Below are 25,787 nucleotides of genomic sequence, written 5' to 3'. Positions count from 1 at the left end.
AGTGAGGCAACAACTCAACACTGAACTTGAGCAGGTGTCCTGGGACATCCGCACCGAACAAATGCAACGAACAACATCGAAAAAAAGAAGAGCGTCTGCCATGTGAGCACGAGATCCCGGGCTCGAGTCCCAGTCGGAGCACAAATTTTCAACTGTCCCCGTTGATGTATATCAACGCCTGTCGACAGCTTAGGGCCCTGATTTACTTATCATTTCAATCCTTTCGAGTGTCGTGGGAATCGTATTCGAACCGCATGACGGACGAGGTTTACTCATTTTATTCATTTAAAAACAAAAAAGAAAACAATGAGCACTATACAACACAAAGCAAAGCCTAGTGCACAACGCTTTTCGTAAAGATTACTGCGGAACTGCTTCCTGAGGTTGACTGTGTAGTAAACTGGGAAGTACAGGCCTGATCTCTGCTAGAATCTTACGCCAACCATAATTCTAAACACTCTCACTAAAACTGCCACGGTGAAACGTTCTCATTATACCAGAAACGAATGGAGCAATCTTATTTCCAAATAAAACAGAAGATACTGTCGACGTTTCCACTGTTCGCAGATATTTACCGTGCGATACAACTACAAAGTTAAATGTTCAGATACTTCCAGTGCGGTTCAAACGCAAAGATATGTAAGGATAAGAAATCAAACGAAATGCAGCTGCTCCGTAACGAGCCACTGGGGACCGATAGTCTTAATATTAAAACGCTCAGACAAATCCATGAACATGAATAACTTTCGAAACTTTCAGGGTGAAGTTTCGGTTCACTCCGTATCTGATACGATAAATAAATGCGGTATGTGATAAATCTTCTTAGATTATCAGTCGAGTGGTAGCTTCATCTTTTCGCAACGTTTCTATGAGTTTCGTACCTATTAACTAGAAGCTTGAATAACCCGAGGAGATTTCATTACTGGAACACGCCGAGAAAGCCTACAATCACGTAAGGATGGGATGTATCATAATTAATGGCGTAAACTCATATAGTTTTAAGACCACGATACTAGAAGCAAAATAGCCTCAGTAAACATGGGGTCTAAACCGCATACCTTAAGAGCTGTGAGCACTTCTTCATCTTCGTCACTGGGAAACAAATTTACTATACTGCAAGCTCTTTCCTTCCCTTATTGTGGGATGATGTACTATGGATCAAAGCAACAAAAGTTGTCGAGTAAACTGTACACCGTTAGAGCTGTGAGCACTTATTGAGTAAAAGAGATGAGAAATATGTGTTTTAGAGTCAAGGATCGTTCAAAAAGAAACGAGCCGGAGGCATAATTACAGAAACCAGTACCCGTATGTTAGAAGTATTGACCCTGGCTGTTCAGACATTTGTCCCACTGTGACACAAGGCGGTGAATGACTGTTTCATAAAATTCCCGGGGTCGCGATGTTAACCAGTTCCGCACGTCGTAGTCCGAGGTGAATCGTTTGCCCCTCAGAGCCTTTTCAAGGGGTCAAAAATGGTGTAATGGTATAATCACAGGGAGAGAGGTCCGGACTGTATATAGGATGGCCGAGAACTTCCCATTTGAATTTCTGCAGGACTGCCGCGACTGTGTTGCCCGTGTGAAGCTTTGCATTGCCGTGGAGCAGAATGACCTCAAGGGTGAGATTGCCTGGTCGTTTTGATTTGATCGCTTGGCGAAGGGTGGTCAAGGTTTGCGAGTAACACTGGACATTCACCTTTGTCCCGTGCTGCACGATGTGAGTCAGAAGTGGGCCATCTTGGGTCAAAGAAGAACGTCAGCATGACCTTTTCTGTACTCGTGTGGACGATTGATGCATGCTGCTGCTAGGCGTGTGTAGTCACGTGACGTGCACGCGTGCCCTCTAGCGACGGGCTGTGAACTTCCACGCTCTGGTCGGCACCACACTCCGTTACACACGCCACGATATTACTCTCTGTCACCGGCTTTCGCATTCCAGACTCCGGCTCGTTTCTTTTTGAATGCCCCTTATAGATGAGATGAACTAGCGTTCACTGTTCATAGTTCTTAAGGTACGCATTTTACCCATGTTCAGTGGGCATATTTTTCCTGTTTTGGCCCATACGGCCACCTCTCAATATTTAGAGAGCGTGGAGTAACAGAGATCTTAGTCACAGTAACGAAGATGAAGAAGTCCTCGTAGCTACTGAGGTATGCATTTTAGAGCCCATGTTTAGTGAGATTCTTTTGCTTCTAATATCGTGTACTTTCAGCTGTGCGTATTTACGCCATTAATTGTAATATATCCTTTATGCATTGTCTTTATGTACTATATTACTTATCCATTCGATCTGCTATTTTTTTTTTTTACTTTCATCCACAAACAGATGTTGTCTGCAGACCTTAATACTTTAACGTGTTGCTCTTTCAATGCTATCACAGTTTGAAAATTTCCCACTCAAGTAGCTACCGAGGCGGACCTGCAACAATGGAAATCGGTTATTTTCGACGTACATAGTTGCTATGTTAAGCGGTCCAAATGCTACTTCTGCCAGGTCATGTTGAGTAAAGTGAAGTGCATGGATATGCAGCAATGCAGGAATGTTGGAACTGTACCTACCAGAGCAACCAAGGTAATGCCGTGCCCCTGACTGAAGTGCAAAAGTTGCGCAACCCCAACCCCCCCCCCCCCCCCCCCCCCCCAATTCGCCTAGAGAAATCTACCTTTTGCAGTATTTGCTACACAGATAAAGAGAATTTTTTTATCTGCAAGATAGGTTTAATAAAAATGAAGTGATTTTGAATAATATTACTTGAACTAATAAATGAGAAACTGTACAAATTTTCTGCAAGAACTGAAAGTAAAGCCAAATCTACGTATTAGTGTTTGTGGCAGTTACTGTCCCTTGCTTTCATCATGATGTAGAATAAAGACCAGATTTCATTCGCTACGATTAAATTATTAAGTGTACTTATCATTAAAAGGAAATAAAAGAAATAGGGCTATAATTAGTTGTGGAGAACATTCGTTTCCAAGAACTGTGTTCCTATTATATTTTTACTTTCCAGATCCTCGTTTTGAATCAAGAAACTTATTGATATTGTCAATGAAGTCAAATTTATCAACTGTTTCGTAATCTGTCCACAAGAATGGTGAATTTGATAATCTACTTCACCTATACTCGACTTTAAGTAGTTTTTCATCATTCTTAATTTGCTGAAACTATGATGAAATTATCATAAGTATCCTCAAAGCTATTTCAGTGTTTGAGTAAGCATCTAGCAACCTATTCTTCGAGAAAATAAAAGTAAGGAATCGAAATATCCAAATGGGAATTTTGTCAGTGTTCTTCATAAGCTCTTTCTACTGGACTTTGAATGGAGCTATTTGGTTAACTAATTCTGTTATTCCATATTTCTGTTATATTTGACACAAAAATTCGCTGCATACTTTTCAAAGTAAGATACAGGTTGCCCATTTGACGCTCTTCTGAAAGAAAATGAAAGTGAGATGAAATGTATGTTACGTGTCAGATCTGTTTCCCTTTCCAATTATTCTATCAAATATTTCGAAGCAGTCTAGCTTAAACAGTTTGGCTGCAGTCTTCAGTTGGCAGAAATCGGTAAAACTAGGAAGACTTTGGTTAGACAGTATTATTACTTGCTTCAGGACACAGTGATCAACCTTTGACATCCTACAATACTGTGGCGAAGTAGTAGTAAAAATTCCATTGTTGAACATAAGCTAATTGTATTAGTGATAACAGTATGAACCTAGCGTACTTTGATACATAGCCAAAGTGACACATGTTCGGTAGTAGTTATTTCTTTATGTGCTACTAGCACGAAATGACACTGTGACAATAGGCTGCGTTGTCAGTCTCGTGCCAAGGGAAAGGCTTGTTTTTGCAGGCATGACAGGGTAAATGTGGGGCAGGAGAACTCTCATGCATCACACTATTAGTTCTTAAATCGTCATCATCAGCAGCAGGATTTCCTTCCAGCGAGACGCATGGGAACTTTGTGAACGATAGGCATCCATAGATTTCTGTCCTGGTATAGCCTGTCTCCCTGCACTGTAGTCCATGCTACTCCTCTCCTCTTAAGATCTTCATTAACCTGGTCTGTCCCTCTCTTCCTAAGCCACCTAATCGGTCTTTTCCCTGGTACCTCCATCTCGAGATTCGCTTGACAGAACCTAACCAATTCAGTCTTGCAGCGCTCATTGTTTTCTCCATGGTTAAGGCGATCTGCAGGTCTCCCCTTACATATTCGTTCGTGAGTCTGTCTCCCTTGGTATTTTGTAGAGCTGACCTGAATAACTTCATTTCAAGTGCCTCTATTTGACTCCTTTCTCTCTCATTTATGACACAGGTCTCAATACTAAATGTCATAATTGGCATGAGATAAATTTTGGTATTTTGTAGAGCTGACCTGAATAACTTCATTTCAAGTGCCTCTATTTGACTCCTTTCTCTCTCATTTATGACACAGGTCTCAATACTAAATGTCATAATTGGCATGAGATAAATTTATCCATGGTTTGTTTAGCTCTTAAATGGACTCCTTTGTTCGCAACTAGGCTTCATACTTGATGTAAGAAGCTGGACCCTTTCGCTACTCTGTTCAAAACTTCTAGCTTGGCTCTTTCAGCACTTGTTATTAGACTACCGAGATAGTTGAAACTTTGCACACATTCAATCTCCTCTCCTTACAATATCGCCCTACTCACCTTCACTGCCACTGCCTTGCTGTTACTCACAGTCATCTTGAATTCCTTAGATTTTTTATTCCGATAATTCAGTCTCCTCCAAACGTCCATTTCTGGCATCAGCACAAAGAAAACCGTTGAGATCTTCATTTCCTACTTCCTTTAAGATTGTGTCCATAAGTGTAATGAAGAGTGGCAGGGAAAGTGAACTGCTTGTTCAAGACCTCACTTTGTTTTAAAACATTCTGGTCTTCCACCTCCTACTTGTACAGTGCTTTCACAGCCTACATACAGTATCTGAACTTTTTTAATTAATGAATCAGAAACATTATGGCTCCTCAAGTGTTCCCGTATTTTACCCCTTTTTACATGTTGTGTGCTTTTTCCAAATCCAGGAACACTATTATCTCTTTTTTTTTTAATGATCACTATTTGCGCTCTCTCTCTGTTCTTTGGCGTGGGAACCTTTTTCGCCATGGCCTCCGTTTAGGGGAGACGGAAGGCAATTTTTATTCTGCCAATGCTATTTTACCCTTTGAATAGGTACAGTTTTCAAAAGAACTATAACTGATAAAACAATGAAATTTTTACTGCATATATGTAACATATATGCCTCAGTTTAAAAGAAAAATGAACATAATACCTCATAAGATTTTGAGGAAAAAAAAATTTATTCTTTCGCTAGTAATTTTTTTTGTACATTAATTATTATAAAACAGTTTTTGATTGTTTGGTGGTTCTCAATTTACTTGTAATAACTTATTACCATCTGCAGTAAAATTTGACCAAATTCTAACCCCATTAGTTCATCAAATAATGGTACCTGTAAGTAAAAAAAATGGTTTTGAGAAAAATCCATTTAAAGTTTGATAGTGCAATTCTAGTATATTTATTGATGAGAATTACTTACCACTAATATTTTCCTGCACCATACTGACCATCATCTGCTCTTCTGTCTGGCTTCTTTTGTGCATTTTAAATTAGCAATATCTGCTTTGCGGATTCTCTATTTATGTATTTGCACCAAGGATTTTGCAGTATTTCCACTAAATTTTATGCCTAATAATTCCCAAACATCCAGTTTTCTAATTACACCATCATTGAAGCATAAAATAGCACCATAAACACCAAATTTGAGGGTTGTAAGCTGAACAAATGCTGTTTTCGGTAACCGGTTCCAAATGACAGAATTCACACATTCATTTACATTTTGGGTTTTCCATAGAAGATTTTTCTACAACAAGGTATCTTTACAAAGGTCTCTAAATATGGGTTTAATTTCATTCATTACTGATGCAGGTAAAGAATGTTTGTGATCATATCTGGCACACTTCTCCTGTACTTGCACCAAGTGTCAGGATCATTCGGCAAAGACGGTGCGCTGGATTTTCGTTTGTGGAAAGCTTATAGAACAAGATAGACCATACAGCTTTTTTTATGTTTTCTAAATTCCCTACATTTCTTCTTATGGCCAGGCCATAATAGTTCTGTAATCTCTGTGTTTCAACATTTGTCAGGCGACCTTTACCCACCTATTTTCTTACTATCTTCCAATACTATTTTTGACTTTTCTTGCAATAACCTTCTCAACCTGCACCCCATTCTCTTCTGGACATGCTCAATGCACTCTAATTTAGAAATTGTGACATTAGGACCACAGGGTTGTTGTGCGCATTCCCGGTCATAAGCCTTGCTGTCACCGTCCCTAGATTGCACAGAGCTTCAGGAAAACCATCATATCTCACGAAAAAATTGTCGTATTTATATAAAACAAAAACTGTTTCACGCAGGAAAGAGCAGGCATTTCAGATATGCTAAAATCTAAAAATCGAATCTTTGAAGCCCATTTGCCTTCCGTCTCCCCGTAAGTCCCTCGTGTCTACTGCGCTATAGCACGACAGAACTCTTTGCCCGGCGCGCTGTCTGTCACTCGGAAGACAACAGACACAACGTGGGCGGCTGCTGCTCCTGCTGCCGTAATATTTACTGTGGCGCGGCCTTACCCATGTCTAGCCACCCTGTTTACTCCGTAGCTGCCTCGGGCTCCCTTTCAAGGCCGACGTCTCCGCCAGTAAACACGCCACAAGTTTTGATGAACTCAACTTTGGGTTCGGCTCGCCCTCTTCCATTCGCTTTTCACCCAGACTTCCCTTTTCATTTACTCTTCCTGTACGTTTGCCTCTCGTCTTCTTCGGCACCTGCCTAGACCCTCAGCGCCGCCTTCCCCTCTCTCTCTCCCTTGCTCTCTATCTCATCCACTCGCGGCCAACTGCCAACAACGGCCGGAATAATTCCGGCAGGTATCAGCGGAGTAACGACTTTGTAGATTATGTTTGAATTCCTGAGTTCCATCTCGAGGTGGCTGCTTTGAGAAATAACCGCCTGCTACCGACCTTATCGCCATCTCTTCTTATTAAAACTCTGCGAACAGCGAGGAATTTCTGGATCTTCAAGGCGGATCTGTGTATTTATTGCTTAAGGACGTCTGTTCCTCTTGATGTTGGTCATAACTTTTCTGCGGAGCCACTTCAGGATACGTAACTTCTGACATTTTCGATTTCTCCTCTAGAAAACGAAAGACTATTGTTTGGATTTACTTTCATGCGGGTGGTAAAGAATTCCCATCAATATGGTCATACACGTTCATAATGTCGTAACATCAAACTTTTGTTTTTCATTTATGGAGCTTGACGTTTTTTTCAGCAAGTATCATTAATAGAGGTCGGTTGCTTTTTAGACCGAGGAGGAAGGGAAAGAAATCGGTAAGTTACCTACTTACGTAGGAATACAGACATTACACTATTGCCATGCTCATTCTAAACGACACCCCACGTAATCATGTATTTTATTTCAATCAATCTGAACTAAAATGAAAGATTGCTTCAGAGTAAAACCGCTTTTATATTCGCTAGATTTTTCAAAATATGTGTCTCTTGCCAATACTGAAACTACGTAAAATTTTCATCTAAAATAGAAAATTTATAAATTACCTATTTAGGCTGTCTCTTTGACACCGCATTCTTCAGACAGTGGCACTGAAAACTCGGAGAAGTCTATAGCTGTAGTCTGTTGGTTGTTGTTATTTTTTGTTGTAAGTTTCGGTCCAGAAGTTGTTGGTTGAATGCAACGCATCACACTGTTTCGTGCAAATGTGTGCTACTCCTTTACCAAAGCAACTGTACCTCATATTATGTCTTATAAATCGATTCCTTCTCGTCAGATTGTGCCATACTTATCTTTTCCACAATTCCACGTGGTACCTCTTCATTAGTTCTGAGACTGACTCCAGCCTTCAAGCGTAACGCCATACTGCAAAGTTTTCAATCTTCTCTTTTCTCTACTGTTCCTCTGTCACATTTTGCTACCATATAAGGCTTGGCTTCAGATAAATACTTCCAGGAAATAATGTGTGTGTCGAATTCGCTTTCTTGTAACCGCGTTTCTTGCAGTTTCCAGTAATTTTATGCTAATCTAATTTCACCAGCATCGCCTGCCGAAATTCTACTACGTTCCAACACCCTTGTTTTAATTTTGTTTATGTCCATCTGTACCTCTTTTCGAAACGCTATCCCTTCCATTCAACTTTATCTTCCTTGAACTATCACGTCTTTGACAGAAAATGTTAAAGGTATAATTCGTTATCCCTGAACCATAGTTCATTTATCAGATTTCTCCTTAGTTTCCTTTTCCTTTACTGCTTGTTCTATGTACAGGTTCAGTAACATGAGGAATAAGCTGCACCTCGACCAGGCTCCGTTGTCAGTAACTGCTTTCCATTCATGTACTTCGTGTCTTTTAATTGCAATCTCGTTTATGTACAGATAATAAATTACCTTTCTAACGCTGTGTTTCATCCCTCATAATTTCAGAATTTCAAAGATTATGATACAGTGAACATCGCCAAAAGCTTCTTCTAAACGAATAATTGTGAGTTTTCTATTCTTCAGCCTCTCTTCTGAGATCTCAAAGGATTGGTGTCACTTCACATGTACCTACAATTCTCTGGAATCCAAACTGATATTTCCAGTCTCATTTTACCACTTGTCTTATACTTTAGTAGAGAATCTGTAATAGTATTTCGTAACCACGATTTTTTAAACTCACGGTTCGCTAATTTTTACAAGCTATCATTTGTAATGGGATACTTGTATTCTTCTTCAAGCTTGAGGGTGTCTCATCTCTCGCATATACCCCCATACAATGCAGACGGTTTTGTTGAGGATTGTTATTCCAAGGTTACTGACAATTGTAAGAGACTGCAATCCACTAAACTTACATTTATGCGACTGAAGCCTTGCAATTTCATGTTCAATTCTTCTCATACACTGCCTGTCAAATGCTGCAGGGACTCCATTGCTTATTCCCAGTTAAATGGTCTGTCAGATGCTGATAACGCTGCCTCATAAGAGCATGTATCATCTTCGGCCCCGCACAGTGATCGCTGAGCATCTGACACTGTTCATGCATTTATATACGCTACCAAGTCTGCTAACAGCACTAGGCACGAATAATACTAATACACACTGGTGGCTATTCTACATGTCACAGAGAATTCCAACCCTAATCATTCACAAACTTGAGTTGATGCGCATGTGTTCGATTGCACATAAGTATCGGAAAATTTCTTCTGGGATTTTTACTATTTTTGCTAAACAATTTAGTATTGCTACCTCCATCTCATCACCACACACATTCTCTTCCCTTTCCTTAATATCTTCTTCAAGTAGTCCTTCAACGTATTATTTTACACTGTCAGTACTGGATCCCCATCTGAGCTCTTTAAGTTCGTACAGCTGCTTTTCTTTCCTGCGAAGATTTCTTTTGTTTTTCGGAATATGGAATCTACATTTTCTTCTCTCACATATACGTATTCAGCTTTTCAAACATCTTCTGGCGATTCGTTCTTGACACATTGTCGTATCTTGTCAGTCTCAGTATTTAGCCGCCTTTAAAACATATTACCCGCTTCATTCGATGTAATTGTTTTTCTCTTTTCGTCAGTTAAATTTAATTTCTCGTGTATTATCGAAGGATGGCTACTGAACTGTTGTGCAAATTTCAGTCTTCGTCGCCAGTCAGCATGGATGCGTGAATCGTGCGCCTCCGTTCGCTGGATGGTATTTGAGGAGATAGTGTTGGTAGCCCCTTTGTCCGTTTGGGTGGTCGTCTGCTCTCCCGTACACATCTCCGCAGCCGTGGTTCACCCCTGTCTTTTATAGCTCGTCGTGGACCATGTGCGGTATATTTTAACCACGGCAGCAGGCGAACAGTTTAGAAACTTAGCCCTTTCGGAAACCTTTCCACCCCTTGCCCAAAAGCCAATGATCATGCCCTTTTGCACGTAAAATAAATTGCTCCGTTACTGAATCAAGACAACGACTGCACGGCATTCTGCAATCATCCCGATACGATTTACGTACCCTCCACTGCCGTCTATGACTGGTTATTGCACGTTGACCTCAAACATAGGGGGTGGTCACATTAGAGATGGGTCGTTCGCGAACTAACGGGTCCAAAGGAACGATTCACTAAGATGAACGAAAGGACCGAGGAATGAATTCTAAGGAACGGTCTTTCATAGTTCGCTTCGATTGCAGTCGTCTACTTACAGTTCCCGGGCTCGGGAAACGGTCGGTCTCGTTCCCGCAACGGCACTTCGGCCGGACTTGTTCCAGTCTCGGTTCCGTTCCCGTCTCGGTCTACCTCGTCCTTCTTCGCGTGGCCACTCGTCGCAGTTCCACTACCAACTGCGCCTAGTGAACTCAGTGTCGGGTTGGTGTTCGTTTCGTTCGCTGCGATCGTCCATTCTATATCTGTTTCATACATTTATGGAACTGTGGCCTTCTGGTTCTTTTCTTATTCTTTTCAGCATTCACGGCTGGCAGTTAAAAGTTATTCATAATTACGTAAATTACATAGACATTACCTTGTATGTAATACGCCTTTTCAGGTAACCAGAGGCTTATCAGCTTACTTTGTCATTTCTATAAACAGCGAAAGACACTAATAACAAGGCAATGTTTCTTTTGTTATTCATACATTTTTGGTTTCATCTGCTGGATTTAACAACAACTTTTTAAGATATCTTTTAATAATTTTCTTAGACTGCGGTATAAGAAAATTCATATGAAACTCATCATTTTCGTGTGTCTTTCATAAATAAAACATTAAATTTAAGGCGCCTCTGATTTTTTTAAGTTTAGTTGTTTCCAGTTTGCACTACCTACTAGGTTTGTTTCTTTCCGAAAGAAATGAGTTGTAGGTCATTTCTACTCAGTAGGAAAAGGAGGTGCCTCTCCATTTGAAAAGACGTAGATAGGCATAAAATCGTATTTACATACTATCTCAAAAATATTTGTCCAGAAGAAGCTTTCAAACCAAATATTTATTTCTGTCAACTTAGTTAATTGTATTACTGCTTAACTTTAATAATACAATCCAGAAACCTACTATTTACTAAACGTGTGAGGCAAATATGACGAGAAAGTAACATTTTATTTTAAAAACACTTATCTTCCATAAAGTCTCTAGTTGCCTTGGAACCTCATGACTCTGAGACAACGTGATATATATATCGGCTGTAAACGATTATTATTTACAGTGTAACACAGTTGTGTATAGGAAGTCGAAACGAACAAACTTATGCAAGACGCTTGTGGTCTATTAAATTGGGAAACAGCAACAACTAGTTTACAAGACTACCTGAGCTAGAACCCATGCGCGTCGAGTGAGATTTTCGTGTTCTCTTCTCCAGCTCTCTACCCGCAAACTATTAATGCTAGAGAAAAAATTAATAGCAGCCTTTTTGTAGGAAACTGAATATAGTTAGATTTTGTACATTTTCGTTAGACGCCACGGTGTTCCACTTATTACAGAAAAACGCAGAAATGTGACATTCAAACCTTTTTCCATATTACGTTAAACGTAATTATCAGCACTGAACTAGTAAGAGATTTTTCTTCTATTTTATTTCCATATACATCTGTGTGTAAATTTTATATTTTAAGGGCAGTAAAACGTAATTTTGAAACTTCATATTTGTCTCACTCTCGTCTGTTAATGGCGGCCTGACTGCCTATGCATGCTCAGAAGTTGTTTTCCTCAAATAACCGATGACTGATTCCATTCACGAACCTTTGCCCTCATTTCAGCTGTTGAATGACCAAAATCTGGTTATACAGTATTTTTCAGTCGTAAATATCTTCAGATTGGTGACGTGTGCTATTGCATCAAGGACGTTTTTCTTCTTTCTTTTATTTTGTCTTCCTTCTTTTCACTTATAAAGTTAGGATGATATTCCATTAGTTTTAGGTAGCCGCCGCTGTCTTCAATTCCCTCACAGTTAGTATGGCACATTGGTGCGTAGATAATGTGACGTAGACACCAGCAAACTATGAAAGAAAGCTATTAATGTTAGTTTAACAGATCACTATTTACTGGCCAGTTATTTAATGCGAGTAATTCCCTAGCGAATGTGTATCATTTTAAGTAAACGAACAGAAAACGAAGACATTGCACCTGCTACGATATTTCCCCGAAAGCCGGACCATAAACAGGTTTTGGTTCCGTAAATCCGTACTTCCGCTCGCGACCTTTCTGTTAGTCTTTACCTGACCTTGTGGCAGCGAGTAATATCTTTGTCTGCTTATAGTCACTGGCCCGTCACACGACTGATGCATACAGCTAAGACAGTCTAATTAAACAACCTGTCTACATTAAGCAATCAGTGAATTTATCATATAATCATACAGAAGTAATACTTGTGTATAATTAATATTTTTTTCTAGATTTTCCGATTTTTGTGTTCTAGGGGCCTCCATTCCTCTTATCTTATTGAGCTCAAATTTCACACAGCTCGTTTCTACATGGAATGAAGCCCAGTTGTGGAGAGGGGAGGGAGGGGCGGTAGCTCAAGGAAAGAAATCATAAATTTTGAAAATGTCGTAAGAGCAACCATAATGATACTTTGAATCGTTTACCGTTGACTTGATCAACGCCATTCCCTGCTATTCAATTTGCAATTATTTTAATTACCTGTACTTTTTCATATCAATGTTTATTTGAAATGGTTTATACAATGTGTACAGAGTTTATCTTTCAAACATTTCAATGTAACTTTTTAAGGCAAATTAGTGACGAAATTTTAATAATATTACAGATACCAAGATTTTCAACATCTGTATTGTGGTGTCATTTCAATAAAAAAGACACAGATAGAGGATAATGCAAATATTTCAAAGCTATCATTGGTATTGCTGGGGACTTCTTGAGTAACTTAAAAAGACATCTTATAAAGATACATCCGACAGTGCCACTGGAGAGGACGGATTTGGAGTCTAGGTCTTCATCTTCAACTTCTGCAGGAACATGTGCTACGATGTCAAGTGCGTCTTGCCAGCGATCCACGCAAGTCTCTCCCGCTAGCCTCTTTTTCCGCTTGCGTAAGCGGAAAGAGTGAATCTTTCAGCGACGTTGATTCGCTTTCATCGAACAATCTGATCAGCAGGTCGCCTGCATTTGCCACCTTTGAACCCTTATCTATAGGAGCAGCACAGTCATCTTTGACAAATTTTGTCAATGTTATTAAGACCCTTCCAATTTATAAAAGCAAAGATATCGACTTACAGTTGCTTAAAATGATCTGTAAGAAATACCATTCCTTCAGCATTGTGGAGGACAGAGAACGTAGTAAGTTTGTGTCCCTGCTCTACCCCAGTTACCATCTTCCGAGTAAGAAAACACATTCGACAGCTTGCTACCACAACTATCCAATCAACTGCGTAATAACTTACAAGGAAAAGTGTATTCGACCACAGCTGTTACTCTAACAACTGACGGGTGGACTTCTCCGAACAATCAAAGTTGGGGATGTAATATGAAGCTTAGTTCGAGTGTACTGGGTTGCCTGAAATTTTCGACTCGGCACACTGCCGAAAATGTAGCTAATTTTCTACAAAGAGAAGCAACCATTTTGGGAATACGCATCAAAATAGTGGCGGTTGTAACTGACAACGCAGCTTATATCTTAGCTGTGATGATAGTTTGTAAATCGGCTTACATCCCCTGCTATGCCCACACTATGAATTTAATTGTCAGATCAGGTATAAAACTAATTGAGAGTGTGGTCGAAAAGAGTAAATGTCTCGTTCGTTGTTTCAAAGAAAGTTCACTTGTAGTGAATAAACTCAAGGAAAAGCAAATGCAAATGAATATGCCGATCCTAAAACTAAAATAAGAATTCACAAAACAATGGAACTCGCTTTTCGACATGCTACTCCGAGTTTTTGGAGACAAACTGCCATAATTTGCACTTTATATGTTCTCGGAAACAATGAACACAAACTGATGCCAGATTGGGATGTCATTAAATTATATTAATTTAAAGCGAGCGTTGAGCAAACTGTGTCGTTGCCCAAAACGGTGGTTTTAACGTGGTCGCTTTTAAACTTCATTTCTACGTTTGAAAACCAGGAAGGGTCCCCGCCCCCCACCTCCTCCCGTAACAGTTACAATGTCTGTGACGATGATAAAAGCTGCCGAAGAGCTGATCCACAGTTAAAAAAAAGAAAAAGAAAAAAAAAAACGGGTTCATAGCAGGCAGGACGAACTATACGCAGGCATACAATGGAAACGTAAGTGTAGTTCATCAGTTATTAGTACAAGAAAAAGCTAATGATCCTACTTCAGTAAATTTCTCTTCAAATGGGCTTCCTTCATCATTTTCATCATCTTTTTCAACATTAACAGACTTTAGTTCGTGGAAAGTCTTCGACAATGAAATATCAAAAATAGCAGAAACTTACGATTCTAAGGCTATGGCTGTAATTGAAAGGGGCCAATACATTTCTGAGATGTTGCTCCCGGAGGGGGGGATCCTCTTTTGTGGTGGTAACAAAGGAAATTTCTTTAGCCAGATTTACATTCATTGGCCCTAAATAGACTCTCCGCACCAGCGAGTTCAGTACCTTCAGAGAGGATATCTCCAAAAGCAGGTCAAACATTAACTGAAAAAGGGACCATCAAAAGTTTCAGAAATTATATTTAGCAATGACAATGTTTAAGTTTGTATATATGTGTCCCAAAAGCTGTTAAAAAATAAAATTTTAAAATGAAGTGAAATAAATTCATCTGAGCAGTCCCCTATACCATTTTCTGATTTCAAATTCAGTTGGTAATCCTTTGGGGGAATTACAGGATACTCTGACTACTTTGAGTTCATTCTAATCTCATTTTCGTTCGCTCGAGTCACCATTTTTTTAATAGCCTTTGTTTCTAAAACTTCTGATCCCACGTAAGCTTAGAGAATGTAAAATATTTATTCAATTATTACAATTTTTGTATTTCCTGCAATATCTTTTTGTTGTAAATGACTTAATGGCAAGAGAGCAAGTGAAACATTTATGAAGTGTCATTTTAAAAAATTGTTTCTACATCTTTTATCCTGTACTCTGAAACTTAGTGCTTACAGGGTACAATCTACTAGTCATGAGTGTCCACAGAATTGTTTCCAGGTAGGGGGGAGGGGGGGCGGCAAGATTCTAAAATAGTCATTTTTGATATAAATTAATTGATAATTTTAGGATGTATCACGCCACCTGAACTAGCTGTTGGACACCATACAAAAAAATCATTATCTCTACAAGGAATGTGGTATATCCACTCAATATTCGTCTTGATTATAGGTAGACTACATTGATTCTTATAAGATAGGCATAATTCACAATATTTTCTTTGAAGGAAATCTTTCTATCTTATTAATAGGCTGTGATTCTGGATGTGACACATTTTCAAGTTGTCGATCTAAAATTATATCACCTGTATTGAAGCAAATGACCAATAAGTTAGGAAATAAAACAGCAAAATATTTAGGAAAGGTATTTTTATCACGTACCAGTAAAGTTAAATTGATACCGAGAGTGAAAAATCTGAAGTAAGAAACGATCAGAGATGAGAATGCTACTGGTTACGAAGTAGTAAAGAGAATTTGGCTAATCTTTCTCGAAAGTGATAAAGCAGAAAACAAATTGTAAGGCATAGCGCAATGCACATGGCATTCTGTTAAACAAAACAGTGCTCTAGGAAGCACTTCATTTAGATATTACGGATTACGTTAAGAAGACTGTGAAAGGGAATTCGGTTCCACAACTGACGGAAATGCCTTATACTCAACTCCACAACAATACTTCGAAGAGGCAGTAAAGGAAGTCCGCATGGCATCAAAGAGCGGCTATTTCCCGTGTTTTTTGATCCTAGGCGAAGCAGCATCTTCATTGTTGTGAGAAGCAGAACGACCTTCAACCGAATGAAGCCCGCACTCAATAATCGAGTGTTTGGTGTCATATTTTGTAAAGAGAATATGATAACTTGTATAGTATTATTGTAGTAGTACGGGGTGGGACACGAAAAATCGGTCCCGAGTCCAGACTGCCGATGATCGCTCACCAATTGTCATCTACTGCTTCGAAGCTGTTGCTCGCATTCACTTATTTGTTATTTCTTTGCTGCTTATTACATTTTTATCTATTTTGTGTTGTATCTGCACGTGGTGGACAACAAATTGTGCATAACTGTAGAGCAGTCTGTACTCGGGACCGGTTTTTCGTGCACCACTCTATATTATTTCACTGCGATCAGCCAACGCTACAATTGTCCAAACGAGAGGTTTTTGCAGAATCACAGAAATTATTTCTACAAGTGTGGGAAAATCCTGTAATGAATAAATATTATTTACCCTCGTCTCCAGGGGGGGGGGGGTAGAGGGGGAGGAAAGTATCCCCTTGGCGCCCTCCATCCTTCAGTCACCCACGCTACAATTTAAAAACCACATACCATGCATAAATGAACGGTGAACGAGTAAAAATGAACGGTTAGCAAAAAAGAACACATATCAGTGAACTAGTTCCCAAGGATGAACGAATCTGTCCATCTCTAGGTCACATTAATGTGATAGACTGTGTAGTAGCACATAGAAGTAACATTTGTAAATGCTACTAAACTTTCCGTGAGGTTCGGTGGGAGCAGAAATATCAGACCGAAGTTTCCTTTCTTATTTGTAAGGCTGTCACGTTTTCTTCAATTGCTTTAAAGTTTCTATTGGGAAAATATCACCAAGTCATTCAAATGACTGATTTCTGTCCCAAATATTTTTTGTTTGAGTAACTGTTTGGGAAACCGTGGTAGCAACAATTGAGCTATAGCTATCCCTATGCGAACGACAATTACTTGTACATAAAAAGCCCAGCATAGTTTTAATATAAAATTCGTTCATTTACCAAACATTTAATCGAATTTTTTTCGTCGTATATTTATTTTCTGTGTGTAATGACTACATTTATGTTCAAACAACAAATACTCCTATTTCTTTGTTGTTCAAGTTTTTCCAGTTTTCTTCATCTGCTATTCATATCATCTCTATACCCTGGAAACACTGTTCTAGGTTTCTAAGGTATACTTCTAAATGTAGTGTTTCGTTGGTAACAGAGTGTGTCTCCGTTATAGTTATCCTTTGAACATTAATTCTTTCCCGGATACATTCTGTACGTCGTGTCATCCACGCAGTTTTCGATTGATTTTCTGACGTAACATAATGCAGGACTTCTAATTAACAGATTTGCAGATTTCCAAGGAATGTAAAGCTTTTACGAGTTCATTTTGTTCAAAATTTAATGTATTTCAAGTTGATATGTACCCTTCCCGGCAATGCATGAGGAAGAAGTCATGCTTCAAGCAAAATAACAATGGATGGTGAAAAGATTGAGCCAAAAACTGGTCAGCTTATAGTTTTTAAAAGGAATTCTTGAACATTTAAATGCTAAAACAGACTGATTTTGTTAGATTACAAGCTAATAGGATCTCTTTCGATTTTTCTGTTTACTGATTTCTGGAAAAAACTTGGAAACTGAGACAACCAGTTTGCCTTCCTGATTTCAAAAATTTATAAAATCGTCATCACCTGGCAATAGTTAAACTCAAAGTATTAGCATCCTGCCAGGTTACTCACTGAATATCTAGCTTGTACGAGTAGTACCTGAGTAGTTGGCCTTTTTTCTGGTAGTGCCCTTCTACCACATACGCTGAGCGTATATTTTCTTCCTTAAAACCCAATAAACAAATAATATAAGAAGAGAGTGTTCTACTAACAACTTACCTACTCTCTAACTTCCCATATCTTCAGTCAGTGACATGAGAAGCATCTTCCAAAACTGAACAACATTCCACAATTCCAAAGATAAAACCTTGAAACCTTCTTCGGTATTTACTTTATGAATTCGTCTCATGAAATATAGCTGCTGCCATTGATCTTGGTATGGCAGACATGACGGAATGGCCCCTAACCGCATTTCTAGTTCAACGATTTTTGGTGTTTTGGTACAAATAAACAAGCTGCTGCTCCTACTGATAGGAAGGTGGGATGTATCTAATTTTTGTAGTCGTCTCGGAAGGTGAAAACAAGTTATGGGAGAAAGTTATTCTGTTAACACCGTTGCCTTTCTATTTTTAATTTTCCACAAATGCATTTTATCGTCTTAACTGGTTTAAAATCATTCTTCGTTTAACCAGTGTGAACACACAACAGCCGTTCTTGTAGCATCAATGACATCCATACGATCACGATCGAATACGCGTATTCAGATAATATTGTTTTTACGATATTAGTAAATCAGCTATTTGAAGACGTTGTAACTGTGCAACTTCAGTGGCTGAATATAAGCGTCACAAAAATGAATGTATAGTAAAAGTAAGCGTATTTCCTCCTCCTGAGAAAGTGAGATGAAACCCGCTGAAAGAGTAATTTATTTTTTGCTCACACTGCATAATTTACGTACGGTATAGATAGTAATATCCCCTGAATGCCAGCGTTCCTGAATAGTTGTCTTTTTGCGTATTTCTGCTGCAGCTGCTTACGCAGATATCGACTCCCATTATCGACTGTTGTTATCGGAGTTGGAAGGACAGCGCTCTGCCAACTCTGCCATTACGCTGTGGATGAGGTGCAATTTATGAAGGGGATTTGACGAAATCGTCCTTAACTCGCCTTCGATTCACGAAATTGCAGATTCGCCTGTTCTTCGACTCTCAATCTTCGGCCTAATGCTAGATATTGACGAAGCCGTCATTATGTCAATTTTTTGTATTGGAGCCTCCCATTAAGTATAATTTCGTTGCCAAATCCGATACTTGACTTAATGAAGGCGCAACACAGAAGCGCTGACTGCTCTTACCCGGTGAAAGCGTCAGCAGTTTACAGCGAGTCTTTCACTATGGCACGCACTGTGTTCGACCAGTATTAAACGTTTCCACGTCTCCTCCGTGTCTCCGCGTCTTCATCGAACGCACACTAATCAGAAGAATTTTTATTCTTGTGTCTTGCTAGACAGTTACTTTATAAGTTTTCATATATTTCAGGCAAAACGACATACACTAGGGATGTCACGATGAAGGAAAAAAATCTGCAATGCTACCAACGAGACTTCAGCAGTATAATTCTTTATGTACTTCTGAATAAAATTATCTAGCTTCCTTCATTATTGTTATATTTCACAACGCTTTTATTACTACTGCTAATTAAATTTTTACCAATTAAACTATTGGTCCTTGGTAATTTCTGTTTAGTGGGTACTAAGCCACGTTTCTGAACCGAACCTTTGGACTCCATATGATGAAGATATCCGTAGAGGACATGAAGACAGAGCTAGCTAATTTTCTGACCTGGAAGGGCTCAGCAAGCGGGCATTGTCGAACTTTTTTCGTAACTGCGGGCCGTTTCAAATGAAATAATTACGTCTTCATAAACTAAGGGCCGAGAGCCTCAGACGATGAAAAGTTAAGTACGCCCTGCAACGCGATCCGACTCCCATAAGTCAAAACTCAATTAAGGTGGAGAATATTGGCCATGAAAGCTTTTACAGAACATTCTTCTTGAGAGAGGACTGTAACCGCAGGGACTGATTCCTGAGTGGAAATGGAGGAAAAAAAAGTCCTATGAACATGAGTTGGGAAATTAATCGTTGCCACAGTAGATGGCGTTGATGACTGACAGTTCCTTTGACAACGTGCCGCGTGTTTCTAAAGTGATGAAGGTGATAGGAATAGTTGAGGTTGTCATGCTGCATAAACATAATCGTACTTTGGCTTACACCATGTTGGCCGGCCATTTGCCTGGAGGTTGTACTTGGGTTCAAATGGCTCAAATGGCTCTGAGCGCTATGGGACTCAACATCTGAGGTCATCAGTCACCTAGACTTAAAACTACTTAAACATAAGGACAGCACACACACCCATACCCGAGGCAGGATTCGAACCTTCGACCGTAGCAGCAGCGCAGTTCCAGACTGGAGCGCCTAGAATACTAGGGTTCGTCTCAGTATCGTGTAGAATCAGGTCCTCCAAATCTGGTGTACGGACAATACGTGCCACGTGGGATTAGCCGAGCGGTCTTGGCGCTGCAGTCATAGACTGTGCGGCTGGTCCCGGCGGAGTTTCGAGTCCTCCCTCGGGCATGGGTGTGTGTGTTTGTCCTTAGGATAATTTAGGTTAAATAGTGTGTACGCTTAGGGACTGATGACCTTAGCAGTTATGTCCCATATGATTTCACACACATTTGAACTTGTTTGTTTGGACAATCGCCTCCCTGCGCGTTCGTCTGTCCGAAAGGACCTATGATCACACAAATTCCCAAATAGGGATTGTAATGTTTTGTGACGTGTTTGGTTTCTTTGAGGGTACTTGTTTTGGTATAACCGTGCTGCCTGTTGACCGTTTCCATCTGCTTGGCCGTACATAAACACTACATCGGCTTGTTCCGGAGTGAATACTGGATCATTCTGCTGCTTCTAATACGCTTAGTCAATCAGATGGCTTGCAGCATACAAGGAATACTCGGCACCTGGTCATGCTGACAAGGTTTTATGAATTTATTTGTAAAAGTGTAGACAGTAGAAAATAAAATGTCCTGTGGTGCCTCTCCTACTCCAAGTCGGCCTGTTTGACGTCCTACCACCCTTAATACATACAGTTGAAAAAAGTTTCTGCAATCATTTTAGTCATATTCCCCGTCACATTACTGTTCATCAGTAGGGTATCCATAGTGATACATGAATATGTTTCCTATCAACGGAACATGTCTAGAATACTCTAAACTCCATTAGCTATCTTTGATTAATAAATTCACTTCTACAAATAAATTTAAACAGTCAATTAGACTTACATCTTTTAATATCATTATTTTCTACATACAGTTTCGTTAGTAATAAATACTACTCATTTTATGTAAATCGCTTTCCATAAATTAGACAGAAATTATAATAAAAGTAGTATCTCTAGAAAATGTGAAGTTGTTATCGTGGAAGATGAGTGCGTTGCTGATGAATTGGTCCTGCACAGATTGAGCCACTGACGCCAATGCATTTGTATATAGCGCATACTGTGTGTCTGAGATGAGGGTGGTAGTTAGTGCCCTGAGGATGAAAGAAAACGGTTGAGACTGAAAACATGGTTGGATAATTTCGTAGCATCATCCATCAGAAAACGATTGGAATAAGGTCAACTTCGTACAGGTCACATTAGATCGGTTATCGTTCATAGTACTAATATTTGTAAAATTCCACAGGAATTAGGAGTCACATTTTTGGTTCCATACAGTTCAGTTAAACATGACACATAATGACGATCAAGGTTTGCTGTTATGAATCCAGAGAATTAGAACAGTAACCTCATCACACAGAGCGAGTCGTGTACTTTCAGAACTCTCGTAAAGAAACGTGTTTAATTGTGTGACAATAATTAATTAAGGCAATATTATATCATTAATAAGTTGATTAGTACCTATTTAAGCTATCTTTTGAATATTTCACTTTTATCTGCATATTTTTCGGAAAAAGGAAACATTTCATAACCGTGAAGTTTATCCTAAGTTTTGTTTATGTCATCATATACAGTAAGTTACGTGATTACTTCAATAAAAGTACATTTTGTGTTTTAGTGTATTTCTACACGCTATCCATTTGATTTTCCAGTAAGCAATAAATGAAAAGTTCATGTGGTGAAGGCTCAGTTCTTTGTCCACTTTTGTTTCGTCATGCAGGCAATACAGATTTAATCGTTTCTATCTCTTCGAAAGTTTTGAATTAGTATCCAAACATTAGGCTCAACTTTCTAAGAAATGCAATACATTAATCGAGCACTCTAGGAAGTTATTCTGGTTTAATTTAGAATGAAGTTAAAATTTGTTTGCGAAGGGTGGAATTTGCCTTAGAATTGTTCGATCCTGGATGTGGTGTGAAAGCTCTTGCAGTTTTTTTCATGTAGGTGACTGTGGTGGTGTAGGAACTGGGGAAATACGATGCTAATTGGTTTTGTAGGGTTTTCTGCAAAGATATGAAAACAGTGGAACATGAGGAGAAGAGTGCTGTCCTTCAGGCAAAAGCAGATCTGGAAAGGTTAAGGGGAACAAGGGAGAAGAGAGATGGGATATGACGACAGGTTATAGAAGAAATACGAATAGGACATTCTCAGACAGTTTTGTTGTCAACGTGGAAAACAGGTCTGATCTGTTGTCACAGTTGGAAACTGATGAACCAAAAGTAGATGTAGGAGTAGACAAGACACAACAAACTTCCAAAAAAGTTCTTTTGAAGTAAGAATTTAGCAACAATTGTGACGAAAACGAAAGTTTTGTTGTTTGATAATTCACATGGTAGAGGTATTGGACAACTGTTGTAGGATTAACTAGGGTCACATTACGATTTCGCTAGCTTTTTAAACCTCCTGCAAGTCTGGATCAGGTGATAGAAGATGTAAGTTCACTTTGCAAAGACTTCATAAAGAAGGGTGGGGCAGGCAATTACATAGACAGACACCCAAATTATTCAACTGATCTGGCAAAGACAGCTTCAGCAACGAGACATATTGGTGTTGGACTGTGCCTAATCTGCGGCACCGTGACCGGCCGCATTTAAACTCTTCTGTTAAGAGAGTTAGTTTAGAGTGGGAACGGATGCGCGTATTACATATGGAGTCTCATTTTGGTGTGTTTCCTGTTGACTCTGTCAATAGGTGGGACTATACTAGGCATGGTCTTCACCTCAACAGGAAAGGAAAGGGAAAACGGTCTAGGCTAATAGCAAGTAGTAGTATCAAAGGGGGGGGGGGAAGAGGGGTGGCAATATCACATGTGATAAAGTATCTGTGGTTACAGGTGACAGAACAGTAGTTTTTTTAGGGTATGGAGGGCAGTAGAAAAAAGACGTTGTAACCTCCCCGCAAAAATATGAAAAGAAAATTATTCAAATGTTAACGGACATAGAGCCAAGTATAACCTCCCAGCAATGGAATTTAATGACAATGACAATAAATGAAAAATAGCAATCTGAGCCATGTGTAAGCTCCCCACAAAAATGAAAGTCAATTCAATAAAAAATGAAATCTCAGTGACAATGAAAACGCAAATAGACCGAAATGTCGATCTTAGGCCCTGTGCAATCGCAAATATTCTTTGAATTTAAGTGAAACTTTTCTTTAAGGAAATGCATGGGAAACTTTCTTTCAATTCAAATGATTGTTTTCTTAAAAATTGCTTTAAAAACAAAATTATTATTGGCGCGATTCTTGGACAAATTAATTACAGTTAATATACATTACATTCTCAGATGAGCGCAATGCTGCTTCATTACCTTATTTAAAAATATACCTCGTCCTGAACCTTGACCAGAGGGCCATGTCGACGCCCGCCGACTCCTCACACACAACTCCGACTTTCTCTCGCGCGCTACTACATGCTCTCGCGATTTGCTACGTACAACTACTCTCTCGCAACTACTACTACTGACTCCCTACACGCAACTGAACTCTCGCGCAGTCAAGCGCAGACTAGCAACGATAAATAACTCTCTGGTCAGAGATTCTGGCATGCCTCGCCATTGCTGTACTAAATACATACGCGTTTCATAACCCTCCAGTGGGGGGGGGGGCAAAAATTTGGCAGCGATGGTGAGTCATTTGGACTTGCCATGAGCAACAAATTTTTTCTTAATTAATTAACTTTTACAATTTACAGAATTTTCAGTTGTAGTACATGAGTTAAATGTGGTGCACATGCACCGAGTACAAAACATTTCAGACAATGACAATGAGTACAGAACATATGACATAAGTGCACAGTTACTGACGTTCAGCACAAAACATATTAACACATGACATATGTGCACATGCACTGAAGAATTCTTCAACGTTTTCACAACAAATAAATCTAATAGCAAAAAAAAAAAAAAAAAATAATCAAATCACAAAATGTATATACAATATAAATGACAAGAGTGCACATATACTGTACTTCAAAACAAATCAAAAGAAATGTACATAGAATGGGTAGAAATCATGTTACAAAAATGACAAAAGTGCACACGCGCTGAAAAACTCTTTAGCATTTTCATAACAAATAAATGCAATGGTAAAAAATCATGTTGACAAGTGAAATAAGTGCACATGCACTGCAGTTGAGAATATATCACAAAATGTATTAATAAATGGCAAAAGTGCACACGCACTGTAGTACAGAACATATCAGAAAACCACAAAATATATGCGTAATGAGTACAAATGGCATAAAGTGCACACGCACTGAAAAACTCTCTAATATTTTTACGACAAATAAACCTAATGAGTACAAATCATATTGACAAATGACAAAAATGCACACGCACTGTAGTACTCTCTAGTATTTTTCTACAACAAACAAACAAATCAAGGAGTGTAATAAAGTGCACATGCACTATAGAAGTCTTTAGTACTTTCAGGATAACTGATCTTATTAACAAATGAAAGGAAGTGCACACGCACTGTATATGACTTTTTCATTTTACAAGAATTAGGGAAGGAATAGGAAGGATTGCGTCATGGTTGTAGCCCTTAGGTTGCACGCAGCTGCACTGAAAGTCCATATCTTTCCACAGAAGTACAACACCAAGTGAGACAAATGGAAGTTCTTTTCCCAGAAGTGTTTATCAGCGTAGTCAAGACACTGAAATCTCGTAGTGATATTCCATGTTATCATTTTGGCAGTACATCAGGTACACCAAACATTGGAACCATAATAACGTCTTCATCGCTCACGGTGGTGGACAGCATGTCGTGTCAACACCACGCTCTTACAAGGCACACCAACGTAGAATCAGTGCAAAAACCAAATATAGTGCTCCATGATCATGAGGATAGACAGGACAAATGGGTATTACAGTAATTCCAGGTAGTTAGGTCAGAAGGTGAAGGACATTAAGTCACATAGTAGTCTTCATTGAGAATTACATTAGTAGTTTGCGGCATTCATAGCCCAGTTATTGAACATTTCTGTACCATGTATTTAGTATTACAGAATAATGTTCATAAAATTAACTAAATATAGCAATTATTGGCATCATGGGTAATCGTATTACAATAAACAGTGGCAGTCCTTGGCCAGTTACAAAGCATATTTAGTATGGCAGAATAATGTTCATAAAATTAACTGATTATCGGAAGTCATCATTGAAAAGGAGAGTCAATTGTTGACATAGCATTAACATAATTCATTGAGTTATACTAATTATTGGCACTCATTGGCCAGCAAGTATTGAATAGTAAAACATTTTTAATCATTGGCAGTCATTGGCCTGCTACAAAGCATCAAAAGTCATCATTGAAAACAGGAGCTAATGAATGGCATAGTACTAACATAATTCATTTAGTTACACTAATTATTGGCACTCATTGGCCAGCTACAAAACGTCAAAAGTCATCATTGAAAACAGGAGCTAATGAATGACATAGTATTAACATAATTCATTTAGTTACACTAATTATTGGCACTCAGTGGCCAGTTACAAAACATCAAAAGTCATCATTGAAAACAGAAGCTAATGAATGCCATAGTATTAACATAATTTATTTAGTTAAACTAATTATTGGCACTCATTGGCCAGCTACAAAACATCAAAAGTCATCATTGAAAACAGGAGCTAATGAATGGTATAATATTAACATAATTCATTTAGTTACATTAATTATTGGCACTCAGTGGCCAGTTACAAACACCAAAAGTCATCACTGAAAACAGGAGCTAATGAATGGCATAGTATTAACATAATTCATTTAGTTATACTAAT

Source organism: Schistocerca serialis, chromosome 8 (assembly GCF_023864345.2).
Source record: "Schistocerca serialis cubense isolate TAMUIC-IGC-003099 chromosome 8, iqSchSeri2.2, whole genome shotgun sequence".
NCBI lineage: Eukaryota > Metazoa > Arthropoda > Insecta > Orthoptera > Acrididae > Schistocerca > Schistocerca serialis.
Note: the sequence above shows the minus strand (reverse complement) of the source record.